General features: G+C 47.0%; 1 protein-coding gene across 2 annotated transcripts in view; it reads left to right on the forward strand.

Annotated features, from left to right (window-relative positions):
- The first annotated feature begins 2548 nt into the window (after positions 1 to 2548).
- Positions 2549 to 27045, forward strand: part of usp40 (ubiquitin specific peptidase 40) — a 194934-nt gene continuing 170437 nt past the window's right edge. For both annotated transcript variants that reach the window (XM_038787466.1, XM_038787473.1), the window contains exon 1: positions 2549 to 2814. The gene's annotated coding sequence lies outside the window, so the exon portion shown is untranslated. The remainder of the gene's footprint in view (positions 2815 to 27045) is intronic.

The following is a 27045-nucleotide window of genomic DNA, read 5'->3' on the forward strand; positions in this document are numbered from 1 at the left end:
GGAACACGTTGCCAGTGAAGCTGATGGAGGTAGGCGTAATGGCAATGTTTAAGATGTATTTTGATAGACATATGGGCTGGAATGGAAGAATTCAGATCTTTTGGGCAATAAGTAGTAGGTCTAAATAAGGAATCTGGATTGGTGCAGGCTTGGTGGGCCTGTACTGTAATGTTCTACTATAACCAGTAGTCAGACTTTATTCACAGAGGTGCTGCTTGCCTACAGTCTAAGGTGGAAATGAGGGAAAATCTTCAAGTGCCTCTGATGATGTCACCATGTAATCAGGTGACACACTAGGAAGAGGACATTGGCTACAATACATAACAGGTACATAATGCATTTGCTTTTTTGAGCCTCTGCAAGTTATCAAGCAAAAAGTAAACTAGTTCTGATTAACAATATGTCACACTCTACTTGTGAGGAGAGGAAACATAAAAATTCAGACCAGAAGATGACTCGCATTAATAGCGTGCCTTTAACAAGCTTGTGATATCTCAACACAGTATACAGCCAATTAAGTACTTTTGCAGACTTGTCACTGTTGTAAAGTGGAAAACAAGACAACCCCCAATTCACACACACACAGCAAGCCCCTGCAAACAACAAACGACTAGATAATCTTTTTTACGTTTGTTGGTTGGGGAACAGAACACCGAAAGAGGAAAAACTTGCACTTGTACAGAACTTTTTGTGAGAACCAGACATCTCAAGGCACTTTACTTTAAAGCCAATAAAATACTTTTGAATTGTTGTCACTGTTGTGCTGTAGAAAACCCCAGTCTCCTTTGAAATATTGCCATGGCATTTTTTTTCTCACATCCACTGGAGACAAGGCCTTGGTTTGATCTATCGTCTCTTCTGAGAGATTTTTAAAAAATTTAGAGTACCCAATTATTTTTTCCAATTAAGGGGAAATTTTAGCGTGGCCAATCCATTACCTTGCATATCTTTGGGTTGTGGGGGTGAAACCCACGCAAACACAGGGAGAATGTGCACACTTCACATGGACAGTGACCCAGAGCTGGGATCGAACCTGGACCTCGGCGCCGTGAGGCAGCAGTGCTCTGAACTGCGCCATGCAATGCTATCAACTGTGCCAAGCAGTGCTATCAACTGCGCCATCTCTTCTGAAAGATAGTAGGTGGGATTCTCCATCAGCCTACGCCGAAATCGGGAAACGCGATTGGGTGGAGAATCGGTTCCGACGCCAAAATCGCAGCAGACGTCGATTTGACGGCAAATCGCAATTCTCCATCATCTCGACAGCGGTGTCAATGCGTTCCAGGATGCACGTAAGTAGACACAGTTTGTATATCGTTAGCAGGCCTGATCCGGTTATCTCTGGGGCCCCCGCAATTCTCTGCTTCCGATGGGCCGTGTTCCTGACGGCGTGGCGCACTTGTGCTTTTAAAAATTGTGAAACCGGCGTGGCGGCTGCTGAGGGAGAGAGAGGGGGTACGGAAAGTGTCCAACATCACCATAGTTTGCTGACAGTTGTGCCACTGGCTGGGGGGCTTCTGCCAGGGCCGTGGGGAGTAGTGGGGTGTGGCCAGGAGATTGGCTGTGGGGTCTGGGTGGGCGGGAGCTGAACAACATTGCCACAGCTGGCAAGGCAGCCATGCTTTAGCTCACTGGGCTAAATCGCTGGTTTTTAAAGCAGACCAAGCAGGCCAGCAGCATGGTTCGATTCCCGTACCAGCCTCCCCGGACAGGCGCCGGAATGTGGCGACTAGGGGCTTTTCACAGTAACTTCATTGAAGCCTACTCGTGACAATAAGTGATTTTCATTTCATCTGTGCATACCGCGAACAGTCTACTTTGAACTTATTCCAGGGGTCATAAAGTTATTCCGCCCAGGGCACCCCTTGGGTGCCCTCTGGTCCCAGCCGACCCATCAGCTGCATGGGCACGCTCCAGCACGACCAGTACCACCTTGTTGGCTGGGTTGACTATGTGTGGGGAGTACAATGTGCATGCGCGGCTGCAGTTTGTCAGCCTCCCGAATGTCAATCATGGACCCGGCGATTCATTGGAATCGATTGTAATTGATGTGGCACTGGTGCTAGCCGCTTAATAGTAGCGGGAATCGGTCCAGGTGTGGTGCCAGTTTTTCTGTTGTGAAAGCCCCCAAATTCTGCATTGGCGTCAACACTTAGTCTCAGAAACGGAGAATCCCGCCCACCACCTCTGGCAGTGCAGCACTCCCTCAGTCTTGCACTGGGACTGCCATTGTCAGGCCAGATTTTGTGCTGGTGCGAGTGAGATTTGAACGGCATAACCTTCTGACTCAGGGACCAATGTCCCATATGCTAACAAACTAAGTATAAACAAGGACATTTTTGGGGGATTTTAAATACAGGGAACTGTTAAGAAAAAGAGGGTGAGTTGGGAACTTCTCCACAAAGCTCCAACCCTCCTAAGTTTGCCATGTCCCTCTGCCGCTGGGTAGCAGGCCCGCTGGGTAATGTAGTTCCCCACACCCGCGCTAAACTTGAGGCCAGAGACTATAGTTCCCGGCGTGCATCGCGGCGGCGCAGGCGCAGTGAGACAGGGATGTGTGGTAATGGCCGCCTGGAGGTTCCCAGGGAGACGTTGTTGCCGCGAGTTAAATCTATGTCAGGCATTCACTCTGGATTCAAAGCTTCCCTTCTCTTCGCATTGAGAAAAAAAAAACACGAAGAATAATTAAATTAGAATAATAATATCTGCACCTCCGGGTTGAAGTGAGCATTCCTGGGCCCGAAGTTGGACTTTTTTTTAAATGTGTTTCTTTTTGTTCTGGAAGCTTCTTCCATCTGTGGATGCAAGTTACAGGTTGGTGGAGTTGTAGAGGTGGTAAGAGTTGGCTTTATTAATGACCATATGCATACGTTTACTCTTACAGGTATTATCAGAGAGGCACAAAAATGAGCAACAAGGCTGGCAGCATTTTGCTGTCTCTGAATCTCCACTGCATTTACAACTTGGGATTTTGCAGTTTTTAACTGTGTCAACCTGCTTTGATTCATCCCCTCTAAGTGGTTACAACCATTCCCTGCAATCCATGCACCCCCTCAGCAATAGCCTTATGCTTTTTGATCATGAACACACTAAAGTGTCATGCTTTATGATTGTCAATCTCATTCCTCATAATTGCTACCCATACAAAAACGAAACACTGTAATACTGGAAATCTGCAATGAGAACAGAAAGTGTTACAAATAGTCCGCAGGTCATGCAGCATCTGTGGAGAGGAGAAACAGTTAATGTAGGTCGATGACCTTTCATCAGAACTGAGATGTAAATGATGGAAGTAGGTGGGAAGAAAAAGTTCTGTCTGAGGTTAGAGGGCAGGAGAGATAAAATTACAAACAAAAACAAAATACTGGACAATCTCAGCAGATCTGACAGCATCTGGGGAGAGAAAGCATGTAACCGTTTGAGTCTGGAAGACTCTGTCAAAGCTAGAGAGAACTAGAAATGGATCAGATTTATACTGTAGTTGGAGGGCATGGAACAGTGGAGCTGGATCGGGGGGCAGTAATAGGTGGAGATTGACAAAGATATTGAGGACAGAAGACAAAAGGAATATAAATGGGGGTGATTAAGGCTAAGAAGGGTGCTGATACTGGCACATAAAGAGATTAGAATGTGTGAATGGCAGAATAAGGGTGAGCAGTGTCAATGTTCCAGTGGAGCCCCGCGCAAACTGGAGGAACAGCACCTCATCTTCCGATTAGGCACGTTACAGTTGGCCAAAGTGGAGGAGGTGGGGGGGGCAATGGTGAGAGGAAAACAAATCAACAGACCATGGAAGAAATGAAAATAAATTCATAGAAATAAAAATGGGGTGAAGGTGGATGAGAGAGCTCACAGTCTGAAGTTGTTGAACTCAATGTTAAATCCGGAAGGCTGTAACGTGTCTAATTGGAAGATGAGGTGCTGTTCCTCCAGTTTGCGCGGGGCTCCACTGGAACATTGCAGCAGACCAAGGACGGTCGTGTGGGCATGAAAGCAGGGCAGTGAGTTGAAATGGCAAGCAACAGGAAGTTCTGGGTCCTGCTTGCAGACTGAAGGAAGTGTTCTGTAAAGCGGTCACCCAGTTTGTGTTTAGTCTCTCTAATGTAGCGTATACTGCATTGGGAGCAGCAAATGCAACAGACCAGATTGAAAGAAGTCCATGTGAAGTGCTACCCCACATGAAAAGTGTGTTTCAGGCCGCGATTGCATGGGAAGGTGCTGTGGGAAGGGGGTGACGTGTTGGGGGTGATGGAGGAGTGGACTTGGGTACCTGGAGGGAACGGTCGCTGCAAAATGCTGACGGGGGAGTGAGGGGAAGATGTGTTTGGTGGTGGAATCATGCTGGAGTTGGTGGAACTGGCGGAGAATAATTCTTTGAATGCGGAGGTGGTGGGGTGAAAAGTGAGGACAAGGGGAACCCTATCCTTGTTCTGGGAGAGAGGAGCGTGGGTGAGGGCAGAGATGCAGGAGATGAGTTAGACATGGTTGAGAGCCCTTTTGACCACAGTGGGTGGGAAACCACGATTAAGGAAGAATGAAGACATCTCAGCAGCACTGTTTTGGAAAGTAACATCATCAGGACAGATGCAACTGAGGCGAAGGAACTGGGAGAATGGGATGAAGTCCTTACAGGATGTGGGGTGTGAGAGCTGCAGTTGAGGTAGCTGTGGGAGTTGGTGGGGTTCTGATGGATATTAGTGGACAATCCATCCCCAGAAATTAAAATAGAAAGGTCAAGGAAGGGAAATGTAGACAGTGGACCACGTGAAAGTGATAGAGGGGTGGAAATTGGAAGCAAAAGTAATAAAATTTTCCAGGTTCAGACAGTAACATGAAGCAGCGTGGAAGCAGGGGCCGGAGTAGGACTGGACAAGGAATATTCCACATACCCCATAAAGACACAGGTAAAAATGGGACCCATGCAGGTGCCCATAGCAACATCTTTGGGGGAAATGAGACAAGGAGAAATTGTTGAGTGAGAGGACAAGTTCAGCCAGACAGGAGAGTGTTGGTAGATGGGGATTGTTTCGGCCTCTGTTCAAGGAAGAAATGGGTAACTCGGATCATCCTTGTGGGGAATGGAGGTATAGAGGGATTAATCATCCATGCTAAAGAGGAGGAGGTTAGGGCCAGGGAATTGGAAGTTGGTGATATGATGTAGGGCATCGGCGGAATCATGAATGTAGGTTGGACACCAGGAGAGAGTATTGAGTTAAGATAGGAAGAAATGAGTTTGGTGGGGCAGCAACAGGCTGACACAATGGGTCTACCACCGGGACAGTCCTGTTTGTGGATTTTGGGGAGCAGGCTGTCAGGGGCTGGGAGATTATGAAGTTGGAAGCTGTGGAGGGCAGATCTCCAGAGGAGATGAAGTCAGTGACAGTCCTGGGAACAATGGCTTGATGCTCGGTGGTGGGGCCATGGTCCAGGAAGAGGTAGGAGGAAGTGCTGAGAGTTGGCATTCAGCCTCTGTGATAAAAGCTCTCGGGTAAAATGACACAAGGTTTCATGGTGCACCGAGAAAGGGAGTGGTAATGAAACAAGTAAACAAACAAAAGATCTATCCAGAGATCTGATGAAAGGTCATCCAACTGAAATGTTAATTCTCCCCACAGATGCGACCTGACCTGACTATATTCAGCATTTTCTGTTTTTACTTGCGACTGACAGTTCTGGTAAATGCAGATCCACACACTCACACTGAACAGTCTATGCCATGAATGTTGCGACCATTGATCAATTTTCTTCTTCGTCCCATGGAAATGCGTGAATGTTGAATTTTTGGGACCAGCTTTTTAGGTAAAAATTTAAGGTGTTGATATTTTCATGAATGATAGTAGTTTGATGATTTTCATACTGAAAGCAGTAACATTGAGTCAGATGATTTTATGGTTACACGATGTACAATTTGCTCTGAAAAGAGCGGTTGTTACCTTAAAAGAGTTTTTTAGAAGAACTGATAGGTCTCGGCATTTCGGGCAATGTCACCTGCCCGTCATCTGGAGGAATAAATGGAACAGGTGAAATAGGTAGTTTATATATAATGGGGGATGGAAACATGGGCACAGTCTTAGACTCGACATCTCTTGAAGAAGTTGGAAACTGGAATAAAATTCCACCAAACAAGCAAAACCTACCAATGGCTTTAACTTCCTCAAGAGATGATACCAAGATAAGAGAGGAGTTACTGAGATGGCACATGTGAAAACCTGCCCTAACCTGCTTTATAATATAAAATATTATAAACAAAGCTTGATGACTGAAAAATTAGAAGTGAGGGAAACTCCTAAATACACGGCCTCATCAAAGTTCATCTATGCATGCGATTATGCGTAGGTGCAGCCCAAGTTAATCAAATAAGAATTAGACCTGCCGTTTCCTTTAGAAGTTAATGTTCTTGGGGCAGTTGGGTGTCTGTTGGAATGATAATTGGCAAAGGTTTCAAATCTGATCAACTTCAATGAGACTTGTGAAGAGAACATTGTTGTTTAATGTAGAAAATTTGTATAAAAATGTTTTTAAGAGTCAATCTATGGCTGAAGGAGTGATTTGATTTATTGTCACAAATATTACGATACAGTGAAAAGTGTTGTTTCTTGCATGCTATACAGCCAACGCATACTGCACATAGGGAAGGAAGGAGACACTACAGAATGTAATGTTACAGTCATGACTGGGATGTATATGGAAAATATCAACTTAATACGATTTACGTCCATTCAAAAGTCTGATGGCAGCAGGGAAGAAGCTGTTCCTGAGTCAGTTGGTTTGGTTGGTACGTGACCTCGGAAGAAGGTGGAAGAGAGTATGCCCAGGGTGTGTGGGATCCTTAATTATGCTGGTTGCCTTTCCGCAGCAGCGGGAATTATAGATAGAGTCAATGGATGGGAGGCTGGTTTGCCTGATGGACTGGGCTACGTTCACAACCTTTTGTAGTTTCCTGCAGTCTTGGGCAGAGCAGGAGCCATACCAAGCTGTGATACAACCAGAAAGAATGCTTTCAATGGTGCATCTGTAAAATATGGTGAGAATTGGAGCTGACATTCCAAATTTCATAGAACATAGACCATACAGTGCAGAAGGAGGCCATTCGGCCCATCGAGTCTGCACCGACTTAACTATCCACACTATTACTGTGGGCTAAATTCCCCTCCAACTCGACTCTCAAATTTCCAAATTTCAAATGCACTTCCACACTATCCCCGTAACCAAATAACCCCTCCTAACCTTTTTTTAGTCACTAAGGGCAATTTATCATGGCCAATCCACCTACCCTGCACGTCTTTGGACTGTGGGAGGAAACCGGAGCACCCGGAGGAAACCCACGCAGACACGGGGAGAACGTGCAGACTCCGCACAGACAGTGACCCAGCGGGAATCGAACCTGGGAACCTGGTGCTGTGAAGCCACAGTGTTAATCACTTGTGCTACTGTGCTGCCCTTCTTTCAACATAAAATTTCCTTAGTCTTCTGAGAAAGTAGAGTCGTTGGTGTAACTTTCTGAACTATATTGTCGGCATGGGGAGACCAGGACAGGTTGTTGGTAATCTGGACACCTAAAAACTTGAAGCTCTCGACCCTTTCTACTTCATTCCCATTGATGTAGACCATGGCATGTTCTCCTCTACGCTTCCTGAAGTCAATGACAATTTCCTTTGTTTTGCTGACATTGAGGGAGAGATTATTGTCGTTGCACCAGTTCACCAGATTCTCTGTCACATTTCTGTACTCTGTCTCGTCATTGTTTGAAATCCGACCCACTATGGTGGTGTCATCAGCAAATTTGAGAATCGAGTTGGAGGGGAATTTAGCCCACAGTAATAAGGAGTATAGTAGGGGGCTGAGGACACAGCCTTGTGGGGCACCGGTGCTGAGGATGGTCATGGAGGAAGTGTTGTTTCCTATCCTTACTGATTGTGGTCTGTGGGTTAGGAAGTTCAGGATCCAGTCACAGAGGGAGGAGCCGAGGCCCAGGTCACGGAGTTTGGAGATGAGTTTGGTCGGAATAATAGTGTTAAGGGCTGAGCTGTAGTCAATAAATAGGAGTCTGACACAGGTGTCTTTGTTATCTAGGTGTTCCAGTGTTGAGTGCAGGGCCAGGGAGATGGCGTTTGCTGTGGACTTGTTGCAGCGGTAGGCGAACTGTAGTAGAGCAAGGCAATCCGTGAGGCTGGAGTTGATTCGTGCCATGACTAACCTTTCAAAGCACTTCATAATGACGGATGTCAGAGCCACTGGACCAAACGCATTAAGGTATGCTGATTGGCGTTTCTTTGGTACAGGGATGATGGTCGTCTTCTTGAAGCAGATAGGGACCTCAGATTGTTGTAAAGAGAGGTTGAAAATGTCTACGAATACCCCCGCCAGCAGATCCGCACAAAACCTGCTCGACCGAGTACCACATCCGGGCCAGTGGCTTTCTGTGGGTTGACCTTCGAGAAGGCTGCTCTGACATCTGCAGTGGTGACCTTGGATACAAGTTCATCCGACGCTTCCAGGGTGGAGGGCGCACTTCCGCTGACCTCTTGCTCAAAGCGGGCATAGAATGCGTTGACCTCATCAGGGAGGGGTGCGTTGGAGCCGGTGATTTTACATGCCTTCGTCTTGTTGCCCGTTATGCCTTGCAGACCTTGCCATAGTCGGCGGGGATCTGTGTGGCTAGCCTGGGACTTGAGCTTGGTCCGGTACTGTCGTTTGGCATCTTTGATGGATTTCAGACCTAGACTTCAGCAAGCAGTGGATATCCCTGTTCATCCAGGGTTTCTGGTTGGGAAACACGGGGATTTGCTTCTTTGGCATACAGTCTTCTACACACTTACTAATGAAGTCAGTTACTGTGGTAGCGTACTCATTCAGGCTGGTCGCAGAGTTTTAAAATACTGACGATCCACTGACTCTAAGCAGTCCAGTAGGAGATAATCCGATTCCTCAGACCAACATTGCACGACTTTCTTTGGCAGATTCTCCCGCTTCAGTTTTTGCTTATAAGCCGGGAGCAGGAGGACAGCCTTGTGGTCAGATTTGCCAAAGTGTGTGCGGGTGATAGAGCGGTAGGCATGTTTGATATTTGTGTAGCAGTGGTCCAGGATGTTTTGGCCTCTGGTGGAACAGGTGACGTGCTGGTGGTAACTTGGTAGTATGCTCTTGAGCTTGGCCTGATTGAGGTCCCTGGCCACGATGAACAAGGCTCGGCATGTTTCGTTTCAAAGCCATTTGTGGTGGTGTATATTTCGTCCAGCGCTATTTTTACGTCCGCATGGGGTGGTATGTAATCTGCCATCAGGATAACGGAGCTGAACTCCCGTGGAAGGTAGTAGGGGCGGCATTTTAGGGTCAGATATTCTAGGTCCGGGGAGCAGAAACTCACCAGTGTTGCGACCTCTAGGCTTTCTTTGGAGGTGTTGATTAGGAGGCAGACCTCACCTCCCCATGCCTGACCTGAGGCCGCTGGATGATTCATTCGGTGGATTGGTGGAAGGGAAGAAATGAAATGAAATGAAATCACTTATTGTCACAAGTAGGCTTCAAATGAAGTTACTGTGAAAAGCCCCTAGTCGCCACATTCCGGCGCCTGTTCGGGGAGGCTGTTACGGGAATCGAACCGTGCTGCTGGCCTGCTTGCAAACCCAGTGATTTAGCCCTGTGCTAAACAGCACCAGAGTCTGGTGAAGCAGGAGTGAGCCATGTCTCCGTGAAACAGAGCACACAGCAGTCCCTTAGTTCTCTTTGAAAAGTGAATCTGGCTTTAAGTTCGCTTGTTTTCCAGAGATTTGACATTTGAGAGGAGTAAGTTAGGCAGAGGGGCTTTGGGGCTGTGTTGTTTCACTGAGTGCCCCCCGAAGGTGATAGGTGAAGATAAGATGGGGTTTTTGAGAGGGAAGCAGCTCTTTTTCTTTGCCTCGTTCATCGTCCAAAGGCGGATCCTGTTGGGATGGAGAGCAACCTCTCCACCCTGTGCCCTGGCGTAATGGGGAGACCTGTTGGAATTCTTGACTCTTGAGAAGGTTAAGTTTGAACTGAAGGGAAGGATGGAGGGGTTCTGCAATTCATGGGCGGTATTCATTATGCACTTTCATGAATTGGATAACATCGAACATTAGAGGGGGACTGTATGTGTTAATGGGTGATTCCTGATCCCTTTTTGTTATTTATTTATGTTAACATGCGGGCAGTTGTTTGGGGGTTGGTGGGAGGATGGGATTGTTATTGTTTTTTTAAATCAACATTTTATTGAGGTATTTAGGGTTTTATAACAATAACAGAAGAAACAGTGTACATACAATTATAAACATAGTGCAAAAGCCATCTTCCTCCCTCACAGGTCCCACCTTTTCTAACACCCTACTCCAAACTAAACTAAACCCAGCCCCCTCCCCCCATTCTGCTAATGGTTAATTTTCTCAAAAGAAGTCGACGAACGGCTGCCACCTCCAGGCGAACCCTAACATTGACCCTCTCAGGGCGAACTTGATTTTCTCCAAACAGAGAAAGCTAGCCATGTCCGATAGCCAGGTCTTCGACTTCGGGGACTTTGAGACCCTCCAAGCTAATAATATACGTCTCCAGGCTACCAGGGAGGCAAAGGCCAGAACGTCTGCCTCTTTCTCCTCCTGGATTCCCGGGTCTTCCGACACTCCGAAAATCGCCAACTCTGGACTCGGTGCCACCCTTGTTTTTAATACCTTGGACATGACATCCGCAAATCCCTGCCAGAATCCCCTGAGCTTCGGGCATGCCCAGAACATATGGACATGGTTCGCTGACCCTCCTGCACACTTTGAGAACCTATCTTCTACCCCAAAGAACCTGCTCATCCGGCCACTGTCATGTGGGCCCGGTGAACGACCTTAAACTGTATCAGGCTGAGTCTGGCGGGATTGTTATTGTTGATATGGGGATTGACATTATATTCGTTACTGCTTATTGTTGGTGGGTTCAAATTTGGGAGAAAATTTGAAAAAGGAGGAGAATAAAAATATTTAAAATAAAGAGTCAATCTATATTAAAGATAGTTATTTCAAATCACTTGTTCCTGACCGGGTTTTTTCTAGACTAACAATCCTTTGTGGTGACTGTAATCACGGGAAGTGTGTTAAATGTCAACATCTCCATTATCATTGGATCATGCAACTATCAGAATAGTAGACCATGAACTGCATGGATTTTATTTTGTCCAACAATTGCTATATGTTGTTGTAATTACTATGTTAGAATGGGTGATCTCGGCGGTGTAGAGGACATAAAGTTTGCAGCTCAATTCAGGGTCACGGTCCAGATGATAAGTTTGAAGAAATTCCGATTCAACCCCTACCTTGACATTGCAGAATAGTCAGAATTTGTCCTAATTTGTTTCTCAATGATGCAAATATGAAAAGCAAAATCAAATTGGTGGTGTTGTCTGACAGCTGAATGCCGACAATATGCCAATGCATGGTGCCGGTGAACGGCACCATAGCAGAGAATCGTACCTACAGTGCAGAAGAAGGTCATTCGGCCCACCAAGTCTGCACCGACCCTCTCAAAGAACACCCTACCCAGGCCCACTCCCCCAACTCAACCCGGTAACCCCATCTAACCTTTCATGTAGAAGACTAAGAACAAGAAGATAAACCATATAGGTGTCGGAAAATAAGCTTTTGCAGTAGTCGCGCTGATTGGGGCAGTTAGTGGTGGGCCATCTGATCTGAATAACAAACGAGAAAAGCTGGTGGGCAAACTTGGTGACATGATGGAGAAGCCAAAGAGCACAAGGGTAACATGGTCGCAGTTACCATAATAATCTGTACTGGCTTTGATAGAGCTGTCTCTGTTATGTAGGTAAAGGTGAAAGTCTGACTGGAGGGATTTGTGTAACGGGGTGATTGGGTAAGTGAGCATGGAGATGGATGGTGACGACACACTTAGATGGGAAAGGAAGGTTAATGATGCAGTTATCCATTGGAAGAGCAGAGCAGCATGGCTGGGCTCATTTGAGGGGGGGAATGATTGTTTTGAAAGATGGAACAGTAGCTGACAAAGCTGCATGTGCATTAGTTTAGGGATTGTGTGGTCATGATTGGATATAATGTTATTGTGGTATTGAAAGTGCATAGAGGAGCCACAGGAAGTTGTGTGGCACAGTAGCTCGCACTGCTGCCTCACAGTGCCAGGAACCCAGGTGACTGTGTGGAGTTTGTATGTTCTTCCTGTGTATGCGTGGGGTTCCTCCGGGTGCTCCGGTTTCCTCCCACCGTCCAAAGATGTGCAGCTTAGGTGGATTGGCCATGATCAATGCACAAGTTTACGGGAATGGGGCGGGGGAGGGCATAGATAGAGTGTTCTTTTGGAGAATCGGTGGAGACCCAATGAGCCTCCTTCCGCACTGTTGGGATTCTATGGGCAGTAGTCTTGTCCTGGTTCAACGCTAGGGCTTGTTGGCCACAAAAGGAGCGTTCAGAACATGGTTCATATTTCAAGAGGGTTGATAATCAGCTCGGGAATCCTTCCACCATTTCCTCACTTTCCTCAAAGGGAAAAGTGTATGAAGATAGACTTAAGATAAATAGAGGAACCAACTTGATAAGGACTTGAGTAAGCTGATGAAGAAATTCTAGTGACGTAAGGGCGAGGGGGATGGTGCTGGACATTGAATTATAGATCCACTGTCAAAACTTTCCCTAAAGGTGTTCTGTGTATAATTTGAAGAACTAATATTGGGAAAATATTTAGTTCAGGCACACATGCTTGCTAATTTGTTCTGATAAAAAATCATTGATCTGAAACATTAAATTTGGGGTAAACATTCCAGTCTCACCTGCCACTGGAATTGTCACAGGTGGAACGTGAAATTTGAAGGCCCATTTAAAGGTTCGTTGACCTTGAGCGGGAATTTCTGGCCTTAGGGTGACTGGTAAATCCCGCCCTTTGTTTCTTTCTAACCTGTTGAGGATTTCCAGCATTTCTGCTGTTATTTCAGGTTTTCAGCATTTGCAGTATTTTGCTTTTGCCAATTTGTTCTTCTACATTGGATCCCGTTTGATAAACTTTCCTGCCTGACTGTTTCTTTTTATTTTCGGTCGTCCCAAATGCTCGGTATTTTGTTCAACCCAGAGTGTGTATTTTATGTTAAAATGCTGAAACAAAGATCTTCATTCTGCAGTGTAATTTGAAATGATTACACTTTGTTTTTAATGACAAACGTAAACTTTATAGGACCTGGCCTTTTCTCCTTCCACCTCTAAGTTGCTGGAACCTCACCCATTTCCAGCCTAGAGTTCAATTTACTGCATTCCTTCAATTCCTGCTTTCACTTTCTTCTCTACTTTTTGTAGAAGTTACCAAATTCACAGTTACAATGAGGCAAAAGCTCATGACTTCAAAAAAAATGACTTCAACAGAAAGAACAACTATTATGAGTGGAAGTGCTTCTTGGCTCTGACTACCTCTTCTGTCCCTGCATTTACTGCCTCTAAGCCTGATCTCCCCACTCAAAACTCAAACTCTCATATGCTTCTTTATATCCAGGACGTGGCAATGACAATTTTGTGGGTATCATAGGATTTAAATCCTAGCTTCAGTTCTTGCAGGGAGAAGTAAAGAAGAGAATATGGTGAGAATCATACAAAAAGTGAAGAGAGAGAGAGGAGGTGCCAGCCCAGGTTCAGGGTATGAATAATTCTTTGAAATCGTGTCAACCACAAAGTATGAAAAACAGAGAGGAGAGTTTCACACAATGGCAGAGAGCGGGTGAGTAAAAATGAACAGATGAACTAAGTATAGAGACAGCAGGTCAGCCTATACAGAAGTAGTGAGAAAGAAAGGTTGGGAACTAACTTGCATTTATATGCATGACCTCAAAGCGCTCTACAAAGAATAATAAAAGACATGGATGGATGGACCCATGTGAAGGAGATTGGGTAAAGCGCAAAATTGAACTCCAAAATTGTGATGGAATTTTTAAACGAGGATGGATGGCAGAGGAATTTCAGGAGGGAGTAGGGCTGAGCTAGTTGATGATGGCATGTCGGGGAGCAACGAAACAGAAGAGGTTGAAGTTGAAGAGCCAAATGGTATGGGAATGGATGTGTGGCTGGAGAGATGGCAGGAATACAGCCATGCGGAACTTTGAAGCTAAAGGTGAGATTTTTAAATTGGGGACATTGAGCCAGTGTAAGTTTGAGAAAATAGCCTCTCTTTGTTTCTGTTACTCTGAACACTGGTCAAATTGAATATAGTGAGGGTAAGATGCTAATGATAGCAGTTTAGACAAGCTGGAGTTGGTGTAGTGTAAACAGTAGGAAGTCAGCAAAGTAAATGTTCAGGTTATTGATTTTGGTTGCAGCAGAATTATGAATAAAGGTTTCAGCACCAAGTGGACAGAAGTAGAGGTGGAGAGTGGACAGAGTTGTAGAGATGCCCATTGCAGGGCATCAACTGACGACAGACATATTGATACTGCCAGTTGAATTCTTAAACAGTTTCATAAGTTTCAAGACTCACAACTTGAACAAAAATACTACCCGCGAGAGAGATCTTGGCCAGGCTTGCTCTGGAGGGTCCGCACTGTGAGCTTCCAAACTCGGGTTTGTATTGCGAATGTTGATCCCGGAGTTATTGCCACCTGAATCTCGGAAGTGCCTACTATTTTGTTATGTTTTAGCTTGTAGCTTATAATTCATTCATATAAACAATCCTGTGGCTCACAGGCTTTATTTGTTCTTGAGAGAGCCTGTTCTCTCTGTTCCCAATCAAAGCTTTTTCAGCAAAATGTCCAGTTGGAAGCCGCCGTTCTGTCTGTTCCCATGAAATTCATTCAGCGCACAAATCTGTTGGCCTTTCACCATCATGCCTCATGGCACAATGTTAGCCATCTTTCCTACTCAGCAAAATCAAACTGGGAATTGTGAAAGAAGGCACCCTGTAGGACCTTAGAATTATAGAATTCTATGATATTCATAGAATTCCTACAGCGCAGAAGGAGGTCATTTGGATCGTTTGCAACGACCCTCCACAAGAGCACTCTAACCAGGTGCATTCTCCCATCCACCCCGCCCTATCCCCATAACCTAACCTGCACATCCCTGAACTCTAAGGGGCAATTTAACATGGCCAATCCATCTAATCTTCACATCTTTGGTCTATGGGAGGAAATGGGAACACTCGGAGAAAACCCACACAGACACGGGATGAATGTGAAAACTCCACACACACAGTAACCCATGGCCACGATTGAACTTGTGTCACTGGTGTTTCGAGGGAACAGTGCTAACTACTGTGCCACCATGCAGCCCAGGACACAGGTTAGTTATGGGAGAATAGAGCAGGAATGATGAAGAGTTGGATTTTGAGTGATAATGGTGGTCTTGATGGGGGAAATGGTGCCAGAGCAAAGGGAATTACTGACAGTGTTAGCTGTCATGGGAGCTGAAAGGGATTGATAAACAAAGAACAGTGGAGGGAAAATTATAGGAGAGGCAATTTTATTTGTCCATGCTCAATCTGCTGGTTTATATAACTTTGCTGGTTCTTGCCAATTTGGGATTGTAATCCATCTCTTCAGCCTCAGGCTTTGCTATTTTAGTTGCACTCCAATTCAGTTCACTACATAATTACAAAATAGTGGGTACACGCCGTTCCTGTAATTAATCATTTATTATTCTGTAAAGTTTCTAGTTTCATAAAGCTTAAATATATTTCTGTAAAGATCACATTGCATTTGTCTCTGCTTTCGGTTTACTGTAAAAAAAATCGCCTGCAAATTTGTAGGTTTGGGGAGGGTGTTTAAAGTTTGATTAAAGGAGTCCAGGATTATTTGCATTTCAGCAAATTTCTCTTTCTCAAATTGCTATCAACCAATATTTTAGCTCACTATTGATGAGGTGAAATACCTTTTTATTATCTGCATTGTTAAGCAATTTTTCAATATCATAAATCATCCGTGTGATATAACGACTGCTGTTTTACTTAATGTCAATTAATTGTTGGCTCAATAGTAAGTAAAACTTTGTTTTAGTGCTATGATATATTCTGCACACATGAGCAGGCATATTAGCACCATTAAGTTCATCACTGTTCTGAATGCGGCTCTCTGCCAGTAATTCTCAAACCTTGCCTCTTCAAAGTCTACTTTCCTTTTGGAGTTCTTAGATACCGGAAAAGGAGCTGGAGATTATAAAGCAAACCAATTTCATGTCATAAACTAACACAGCCATCTGTTATATCTGTATAAATAGCAAACAAAGGTGGTGTGGTGAATGTAATATAGATGTATATATATGTTAATTCACACTGTCTTTGTAAGCGCAGTAGCGCTATCCTACCACTAGGGGGAGTAGCGCTGGGAGCACTCAGGAATTTGGACTGGGCTCCACCCTTGGCTCCGCCCACGACTCCTCCCCCAGTGCAGCTGTATAAATACCTTTGTCCAGAGTCAGCCTGAGTGCACTACGAGTTCATCGACAGGTAACAGGCTGGCTCTGAAGTAAGTCGATTAAAGCCTAGATTCACATCGGAAACACGTGTCTGGTGAATTGATGGTTCCATCAATTTAATCGACTTAAGAGCAGTAAAGATCGATTATGGAATCGGCCCTCAAGCCTGGACGCCTGGAACTCAACCCGCAGGATGCAGAGGCCAAAGAAATCTTCTCCCACTGGATGCGGTGCTTCAAGGCCTACCTGGCCGAAGCGAGCACAGCCGAAACTACAGAGGATCAGAAGCTAAGTCTACTGCACGCGAGGGTGAGCCACAGAATCTCTACGCAATTAAACTCGGCCAGTTCATATACTCCAGCGCTAGCAGTTCTCGAAAAAATGTATGCAAGGCCCATTATTGAACTTTACGCTCGCCATGTGTTCACGACTCGCCGTCAGCGGCCTACGGAATCACTCGCCGAATTCCTAAGAGAACTTAATAATTTGTCCAATGACTGTAATTATCAAGCGGTTACCGCGGCTGAACACAGGGAATTGTCGGTATGCGATGTTTTTGTAGCGGGCCTCCGGTCTAACTATGTGCGCCAACGACTGCTGGAAAAGGGGGCCCAAGACTTAGAAACGACTGTGGAAGCTGCTACCACGATGGTGGTCTCCTTCCGCAGCCATAATCCGTTCCCCGCGGACCCCGCGACCCAATCATGGGCCCCCGACCAGCGACTCCCCCAGGCCTATGCTACGCGGCCGTCCAGCCACCATGCTGCCCAGGCCAGCCACTATGCTGCTCCAGCCAGCCACTATGCTGCTCCAGCCAGCCACTATGCTGCTTCAGCCAGCCACTATGCTGCTCCAGCCAGCCACTATGCTGCTCCAGCCAGCCACTATGCTGCTCCAGCCAGCCACTATGCTGCTTCAGCCTGCCATTTCTGTGGCCAGAATCAGCACCCGCGGCAGCACTGCCCGACCGCGACGCGACCTGCAGCAGCTGCGGGCGAAAAGGGCATTACGCAAGAGTGTGCCTCGCAAAAAGGACCCCAGCTTCCAACTCCTCAGCGACTCGCAGTAATTGCTCCCCTCACTCGCAGCCCCGCGGGGCCCGAAACGCTGCGGCCTATGCCCCGACTCCGCCCCCTCCAGCCACGTGCGACTCATGGGGGCCGCCATCTTGGACGCCATCTTCCTCGCCGCCCGCCACGTGCGATCCACGGGCCCGATCGGCATCTTCGCGCTCGGATAACTCAGCGGAGGAATTCGAATTAGACTATGAACTCAGAGGGTAGTCATCAAGGGGCCACTCGAGCACAGCTGATCGAGCCGCCGACTACCCGCAACTCAGCGCGGTCACCCTGGACCAATCATGACCAAAGAATCTACGAAACTCGAGAAGGCCTATGGTGTGTTGGCCTTTATTGGTAGAGGGATTGAGTTCCGGAGCCATGAGGTCATGTTGCAGTTGTACAAAACTCTAGTACGGCCGCATTTGGAGTATTGCGTACAGTTCTGGTCGCCTCATTATAGGAAGGACGTGGAAGCTTTGGAACGGGTGCAGAGGAGATTTACCAGGATGTTGCCTGGTATGGAGGGAAAATCTTATGAGGAAAGGCTGATGGACTTGAGGTTGTTTTCGTTAGAGAGAAGAAGGTTAAGAGGTGACTTAATAGAGGCATACAAAATGATCAGAGGGTTAGATAGGGTGGACAGCGAGAGCCTTCTCCCGCGGATGGAGGTGGCTAGCACGAGGGGACATAGCCTTAAATTGAGGGGTAATAGATATAGGACAGAGGTCAGAGGTGGGTTTTTTACGCAAAGAGTGGTGAGGCCGTGGAATGCCCTACCTGCAACAGTAGTGAACTCGCCAACATTGAGGGCATTTAAAAATTTATTGGATAAGCATATGGATGATAAGGGCATAGTGTAGGTTAGATGGCCTTTAGATTTTTTTTCCATGTCGGTGCAACATCGAGGGCCGAAGGGCCTGTACTGCGCTGTATCGTTCTATGTTCTATGATGGCAGAGGTCCATATCAACGGGTACAAAACGCCATGCCTCTTCGACTCCGGGAGCACAGAGAGCTTCATACATCCAGACCTGGTAAGACGCTGTTCGCTCCCCGTTTTGCCCGCGCAGCAAACTATCGCGTTTGCTTCTAGCTCCCACTCGGTCCAGATCCTGGGGCACACCGCCGCGACACTCACAATCCGAGGCGCTAGTTACTCGAAATTCAAACTCTACGTTTTGCCCGAACTCTGCATGCCACTCTTATTAGGCCTAGACTTCCAATGCAACCTCAAGAGCCTCACCCTCAGCTTCGGAGGGCCCCTGCCCCCACTCACGATCTGCAGCCTCGCTACGCTGCGAATTCCCCTCCTCCTCTCTTTGCCAATCTCACTAAGGACTGTAAACCCGTAGCCACTTGTAGCAGGCGGTGTAGCCTGCAGGATAGGGTATTTGTCAGAGCAGAGGTCCGAAGGCTTCTCAGTGAGGGGATTATAGAGGCCAGCAATAGTCCCTGAAGAGCTCAGGTGGTGGGCGTTAAGATCGGGGAAAAATTCCGTATGGTGGTCGACTACAGTCAGACCATAAATAGATTTACGCTCTTCGACGGGTATCCCCTCCCCAGGATTGCAGACATGGTAAACCAGATCGCCCAGTACCGGCTCTTTTCCACGGTGGATCTGAAGTCTGCATATCACCAGCTCCCAATCCGCCCGGAGGACCGCCACTACACGGCATTCGAGGCCGATGGCCGCCTCTTCCACTTCCTCCGGGTCCCTTATCCCCTCCCCAGGATTGCAGACATGGTAAACCAGATCGCCCAGTACCGGCTCTTTTCCACGGTGGATCTGAAGTCTGCATATCACCAGCTCCCAATCCGCCCGGAGGACCGCCACTACACGGCATTCGAGGCCGATGGCCGTCTCTTCCACTTCCTCCGGGTCCCTTTTGGCGTCACTAATGGGGTCTCGGTGTTCCAACGAGCAATGGACCGAATGGTGGACCAGTACGGGCTGCGGACCACGTTTCCGTACTTGGACAATGTCACCATCTGCGGCTATGACTAGCAGGACCATGACGCCAACCTCCACCGTTTTCTCCAGACGGCACAGAAACTGAACCTCACGTACAACAAGGAGAAATGCGTTTTCCGCACATCCAGACTACCCATCCTCGGCTATGTCGTGGAAAACGGAGTCCTGGGCCCAGACCCGGACTGTATGCGCCCCCTCTTAGAACTCCCTCCCCCTCATTGTCCCAAGGCCCTCAAACGGTGCTTGGGATTTTTTTCCTACGCCCAGTGGGTCCCTCAATATGCGGACAAAGCCCGCCCACTCTTTAAGGCCACACGATTTCCCCTGTCAGCCGAGGCACGCCAGGCCTTCGACGGCATCAAGGAGGACATCGCCAAGGCGGCCATGCGGGCGGTGGATGAATCCACCCCATTCCAGGTAGAGAGCGACGCCTCAGAGGTAGCAACCACGTTAATACAGGCAGGGAGACCAGTTGCATTTTTCTCCCGTACCCTCTCCGCTTCAGAACTCCGACACTCTTCAGTCGAGAAAGAAGCACAAGCCATTGTGGAGGCTATCCGTCACAGGAGGCACTACCTCACAGGTAGGAGGTTCACCCTCATCACCGACCAAAGATCGGTTGCCTTCATGTTCGACAACTCGCAAAGGGGCAAAATAAACAACGACAAAATTCTGAGGTGAAGGATCGTACTCTCCACCTACAATTACGATATCAAATATCGACCCGGGAAGCTCAACGAGCCGCTGGATGCCCTATCCCGCGGGACATGCGCCAGCGCACAGATCGACCGATTAAAAGTCATCCACAATGACCTCTGCCACCCGGGGGTCACCCGGCTCGCCCACTACATCAGGGCCCGAAACCTGCCTTTCTCCAACGAGGAGGTAAAAGCGGTCACCAGGGACTGCCCGATCTGTGCGGAGTGCAAACCGCACTTTTATAGACCAGACAGGGCTCACCTGGTCAAGGCTTCTAGGCCCTTTGAACGCCTTGCGATTGATTTCAAAGGGCCACTCCCCTCAACTAACAAGAACGTTTACTTCTTAAACGTCGTGGACGAGTTCTCCCGGTTCCCATTCGCTATCCCGTGCCCCGACATGACCTCCCACACAGTCATTAGGGCCCTGCATAGCATCTTCACCATGTTTGGTTTCCCCAGCTACGTACACAGCGACCGGGGTTCGTCCTTCATGAGCGACGAGCTGCGTCAGTACCTGCTCGACAAGGGCATTGTTTTGAGCAGGACTACCAGCTACAACCCCAGGGGGAACGGGCAGGTAGAAAGGGAGAACGCGACGGTCTGGAAGACCGTCCTACTGACCCTCCGGTCTAGAAAGCTCCAAGTCTCCCAGTGGCAAGAAGTCCTCCCAGACGCGCTCCACGCTATTAGGTCCCTTTTGTGCCCAGCGACCAACCAGACCCCTCACGAGAGGCTCTTCATTTTTTCCAGGGACACTACCACGGGGGTCTTACTTCCTGCATGGCTGAGGACGCCGGGCCCCGTACTTCTGAGGAAACACGTCAGGGCACACAAAACCGACCCCCTTGTTGAGAAGGTCCGCCTGCTCCACTCCAACCCCCAGTACGCATTCGTCGAGTTCCCTGACGGCCGTCAGGACACTGTATCCCTCCGGGACCTAGCACCCGCCGGATCCAGCGCCCCCTCTACCCCCACAAAAGGACCTCTCACTCTACACCCCATGCTGCCGCCCCCTTGCGCTCCCGAGCCCACAAGCTCGCTCCACCAGTTCCGCGCCCCCAGTGCCCCCAGTCCCCGGTCGAACCAGGAGAGTATGAAGTTTGGATACAACCCTCCCTGGAGTCCGCCATCGTACCCCAGCACACTACACCCATCCAGCCACCGCAAGAGGCTGCAACCCCGGTGCTCCGCAGATCTCAGCGGACAATTCGACCACCGGACAGACTGACTTTATAGACTAGACCACCACCCCCGCCGGACCTGATTTTTTTGCAGGGGTGAATGTGGTGAATGTAATATAGATGTATATATGTTAATTCACACTGTCTTTGTAAGCGCAGTGGCGCTATCCTACCACTAGGGGAGTAGCGCTGGGAGCACTCAGGAACTTAAGACCATAAGACATAGGAGCGGAAGTAAGGCCATTCGGCCCATCGAGCCCACTCCACCATTCAATCATGGTTGATTTCAACTCTATTTACCCGCTCTCTCCCCATAGCCCTTAATTCCTTGAGAAATCAAGAATTTATCAATTTCTGTCTTAAAGACACTCAACGTCCCGGCCTCCACCGCCCTCTGTGGCAATGAATTCCACAGACCTACCACTCTCTGGCTAAAGAAATTTCTCCTCATCTCTGTTCTAAAGTGACTCCCTTTTATTCTAAGGCTGTGCCCCCGCGTCCTAGTCTCCCCTGCTAATGGAAACAACTTCCCTACGTCCATCCTATCCAAGCCATTCATTATCTTGTAAGTTTCTATTAGATCTCCCCATAACCTCCTAAACTCCAATGAATATAATCCCACGATCCTCAAACGTTAATCGTATGTTAGGCCTACCATTCCTGGGATCATGCGTGTGAATCTCCGCTGGACCCGCTCCAGTGCCAGTATGCCAGGACTTCAATATGCAGGTGGATTGGGTAAATAATGTAGCCAGTGGATCCAAAGAAAAGGAATTCATGGAATGCTTACAAGATGGCTTTTTGGAACAGCTTGTCATGGAGCCCACAAGGGAGCAGGCTATTCTGGACCTAGTGCTATGTAATGAACCAGACTTTATTAAAGATCTTAAAGTAAGGGAACACTTAGGAAGCAGCGATCATAATATGGTTGAGTTCAGTCTGCAGTTTGAAAGAGAGAAGGCAAAATCGGATGTAATGGTGTTACAGTTAAATAAAGGTAATTACGAGGGCATGAGAGAGGAACTGGTGAAAATCAACTGGAAGCAGACCCTAGCAGGGAAGACAGTAGAGCAAAAATGGCAGGAGTTTGTATGCATAATTGAGGACACTGTACAGAGGTTCATCCCCAAGAAAAGAAAGATTATCCAGGGAGGGATTAGACAGCCATGGCTGACAAAGGAGGTCAGGAAATGTATCAAAGAAAAAGAGAGATCCTATAAAGTGGCCAAAAGCACCGGGAAATCAGAAGATTGGGAAGGCTACAAAACCAAACAGAGGTTAACAAAGAGACAAATAAGGAAGGAGAGGATCAAATATGAAGGCAGGCTAGCCAGTAATATAAGAAATGATAGTAAAAGTTTCTTTCAATACATAAGAAACAAACGTCAGGCCAAAGTAGACATTGGGCCAATTCAAACTGATTCTGGAAGGCTAGTGATGGGAGATGAGGAAATGGCTGGAGAACTTAATAAGTACTTTGCGTCTGTCTTCACAGTGGAAGACGTTAGTAATATCCCAAAAATTATAAAGGGTCAGGGGGCTGAGTTGAGTATGGTTGCCATTACAAAAGAGATGGTGCTAAAAAAGCTAAAAGGTCTTAAAATTGACAAATCTCCTGGCCCCGATGGGCTACATCCTAGAGTTCTGAGGGAGGTGGCTGAAGAAATAGCGGAAGCGTTGGTTGAGATCTTTCAAAAATCACTGGAGTCAGGGAAAGTCCCGGACGATTGGAAGATCGCTGTTGTAACCCCCTTGTTCAAGAAAGGATCAAGACAAAAGATGGAAAATTATAGGCCAATTAGCCTAACCTCGGTTGTTGGTAAAATTCTAGAATCGATCGTTAAGGATGAGATTTCTAATTTCTTGGAAGAGCAGGGTCGGATTAGAACAAGTCAACATGGATTTAGTAAGGGGAGGTCGTGCCTGACGAACCTGTTAGAATTCTTTGAGGAGGTGACAAGTAGGTTAGACCAGGGAAACCCAGTGGATGTGGTCTATCTGGATTTCCAAAAGGCCTTTGATAAGGTGCCACACAGGAGGCTGCTGAGTAAGGTGAGGGCCCATGGTGTTCGAGGTGAGCTACTGGCATGGGTTGAGGATTGGCTGTCTGACAGAAGGCAGAGAGTTGGGATAAAAGGTTCTTTTTCGGAATGGCAGCCGGTGACCAGCGGTGTCCCACAGGGTTCAGTGTTGGGGCCGCAGCTGTTCACCATATATATTAATGATCTGGATGAAGGGACTGGGGGCATTCTAGCAAAGTTTGCTGATGATACGAAGTTAGGTGGTCAGGCAGGTAGTGCTGAGGAAGTGGGGAGGCTGCAGAAGGATCTAGACAGTTTGGGAGAGTGGTGCAGGAAATGGCTGATGCATTTCAACGTGAGAAAATGTGAGGTCTTGCACTTTGGAAAAAAGAATCCAAGCATAGACTACTTTCTAAACGGTGAGAAAATTCATAATGCCAAAGTACAAAGGGATCTGGGAGTGCTAGTCGAGGATTCCCTAAAGGTAAACATGCAGGTTGAATCTGTGATTAAGAAAGCGAATGCTATGTTGTCATTTATCTCAAGAGGGTTGGAATATAAAAGCAGCGATGTGCTACTGAGCCTTTATAAGGCTCTGGTTAGGCCCCATTTGGAGTACTGTGTCCAGTTTTGGGCCCCACATCTCAGGAAGGACATACTGGCACTGGAGCGTGTCCAGCGGAGATTCACACGGATGATCCCTGGAATGGCGGGTCTAGCATATGAGGAACGGCTGGCGTTCCTGGGATTGTATTCATTGGAGTTCAGAAGGTTAAGGGGAGATCTAATAGAAACTTACAAGATAATACATGGCTTAGAAAGGATGGACGCAAAGAAACTGTTTCCGTTAGGCGAGGAGTCGAGGACCCGTGGGCACAGCCTTAGAATTAGAGGGGGTAAATTCAAAACAGAAATGCGGAGGCATTTCTTCAGCCAGAGAGTGGTGGGCCTGTGGAATTCATTGCCGCAGAGTGCAGTGGAGGCCGGGACGCTAAATGGCTTCAAGGCAGAGATAGATAAATTCTTGATGTCGCGAGGAATTAAGGGCTATGGGGAGAATGCTGGGAGGTGGAGTTGAAATGCCCATCAGCCATGATTGAATGGCGGAGTGGACTCGATGGGCCGAATGGCCTTACTTCCACTCCTATGTCTTATGGTCTTATGGTCTTATGGTCCTTCCTGAGGTGTGGGGCCCAAAATTGCTCACAGTATTCTAAATGGGGCCTAACTAGTGCTTTATAAAGCCTCAGAAGTACATCCCTGCTTTTATATTCCAAGCCCCTTGAGATAAATGACAACATTACATTTGCTTTCTTAATTACGGACTCAACCTGCAAGTTTACCTTTAGAGAATCCTGGACTAGGACTCCCAAGTCCCTTTGCACTTTAGCATTATGAATTTTGTCACCGTTTAGAAAATAGTCCACGCCTCTATTTTTTCCAAAGTGCAAGACCTCGCACTTGCCCACGTTGAATTTCATCAGCCACTTCTTGGACCATTCTCCTAAACTGTCTAAATCTTTCTGCAGCCTCCCCACCTCCTCAATACTACCTGCCCCTCCACCTATCTTTGTATCATCGGCAAACTTGGCCAGAATGCCCCCAGTCCCGTCATCTAGATCGTTAATATATAAAGAGAACAGCTGTGGCCCCAACACTTGTCACCGGTTGCCATTCCGAAAAAGAACCTTTTATCCCAACTCTCTGCCTTCTGTCTGACAGCCAATCGTCAATCCATGTTAGTACCTTGCCTCGAATACCATGGGCCTTTATTTTTCTCAGCAGTCTCCCGTGAGGCACCTTGTCAAAGGCCTTTTGGAAGTCAAGATAGATAACATCCATTGGCTCTCCTTGGTCAAACCTATTTGTTATCTCTTCAAAGAACTCTAACAGGTTTGTCAGGCACGACCTCCCCTTACTAAATCCATGCTGACTTGTCCTAATCCGACCCTGCACTTCAAAGAATTTAGAAATCTCATCCTTAACGATGGATTCTATAATTTTGCCAACAACCGAGGTTAGGCTAATTGGCCTATAATTTTCCATCTTTTTTCTTGTTCCCTTCTTGAACAGGGGGGTTACAACAGCGATTTTCCAATCCTCTGGGACTTTCCCTGATTCCAGTGACTTTTGAAAGATCATAACTAACGCCTCCACTATTTCTTCAGCTATCTCCTTTAGAACTCTAGGATGTAGCCCATCTGGGCCCGGAGATTTATCAATTTTCAGACCTTTTAGTTTCTCTAGCACTTTCTCCTTTGTGATGGCAACCATATTCAACTCTGCCCCCTGACTTTCCTGAATTGTTGGGATATTACTCATGTCTTCTACTGTGAAGACTGACGCAAAGTACTTATTAAGTTCCTCAGCTATTTCCTTGTCTCCCATCGCTAGATTACCAGCGTCATTTTGGAGCGGCCCAATGTCTACTTTTGCCTCCCGTTTGTTCTTAATGTATTTAAAGAAACTTTTACTATCATTCCTAATGTTACTGGCTAGCCTACCTTCATATTTGATCCTCTCCTTCCTTATTTCTCTCTTTGTTATCCTCTGTTTGTTTTTGTAGCCTTCCCAATCTTCTGACTTCCCAATACTCTTTGCCACATTATAGGCTCTCTCTTTTGCCTTGATGCATTCCCTGACTTCCTTTGTCAGCCATGGCTGCCTAATCCTCCCTCTGATAACCTTTCTTTTCTTTGGGATGAACCTCTGCACTGTGTCCTCAATTACTCCCAGAAACTCCTGCCATTGCTGTTCTACTGTCTTTCCCTTCTTGACTTCCAAAAGGCCTTTGACAAGGTGCCTCACGGGAGACTGCTGAGAAAAATAAGGGCCCATGGTATTCGAGGCAAGGTACTAACATGGATTGACGATTGGCTGTCAGACAGAAGGCAGAGAGTTGGGATAAGAAGGCTCTGCTTCCCGTCGATTTTCGTCAGTTCCTCCCTCTTGTACTGGGCTCCACCCTTGGCTCCGCCCACGACTCCTCCCCCTAGTGCAGCTGTATAAATACCCTTGTCCAGAGTCAGCCTGAGTTCACTACGAGTTCATCGACAGGTAACAGGCTGGCTCTGAAGTAAGTCGATGAAAGCCTAGATTCACATCGGAAACACGTGTCTGGTGAATTGATGGTTCCAACAGGTGGTATTTCAGAGTTGTAGTATTATCTCATTGTAGTGAAGCGTGAATTGCAACAGCTTTATTATTGCTGTTCCTGGTGTCTTGAACCTTGCCATCAGATTTCATTGCAGTAAGGTTGCACTTTGAGAATATTGGATACCCACGAATGAGTACGTTAAGGTGATCACCAAATCTTGATTGCAGTCATAATTGGCCATGAAGCTTTATACAGTCAAGCGGGGATATCTGGACTGAGTTGCAACAATGACTGTAGCTTTATTTAGTAATGACCAAATGTTCATTTGAAAGCAAGTCACACAGCCATTATATTTTACAATGTAACCTGCATTTAGGAGCACGTATGTTTAGAAGTGCGCTGTGAAACTGGATCGTTCCAAACGCCAGTAGACCTCACCATACAGCAATGTTGGGTTGTGCTACTGAAACATTAACTTGTCTGTTCTTTCTGCTGCCCGACCTGCTGGGATTTACCAGCATTTTCTCTATTTCGCTTTATAATATGGCATTTACCGCTATTGATTTCCTACTTTAAACTAATTTTTTGCAAATTATGAACTGAG

The sequence above is a fragment of the Scyliorhinus canicula genome, chromosome 2, assembly GCF_902713615.1.
Source record: "Scyliorhinus canicula chromosome 2, sScyCan1.1, whole genome shotgun sequence".
Taxonomy (NCBI): domain Eukaryota; kingdom Metazoa; phylum Chordata; class Chondrichthyes; order Carcharhiniformes; family Scyliorhinidae; genus Scyliorhinus; species Scyliorhinus canicula.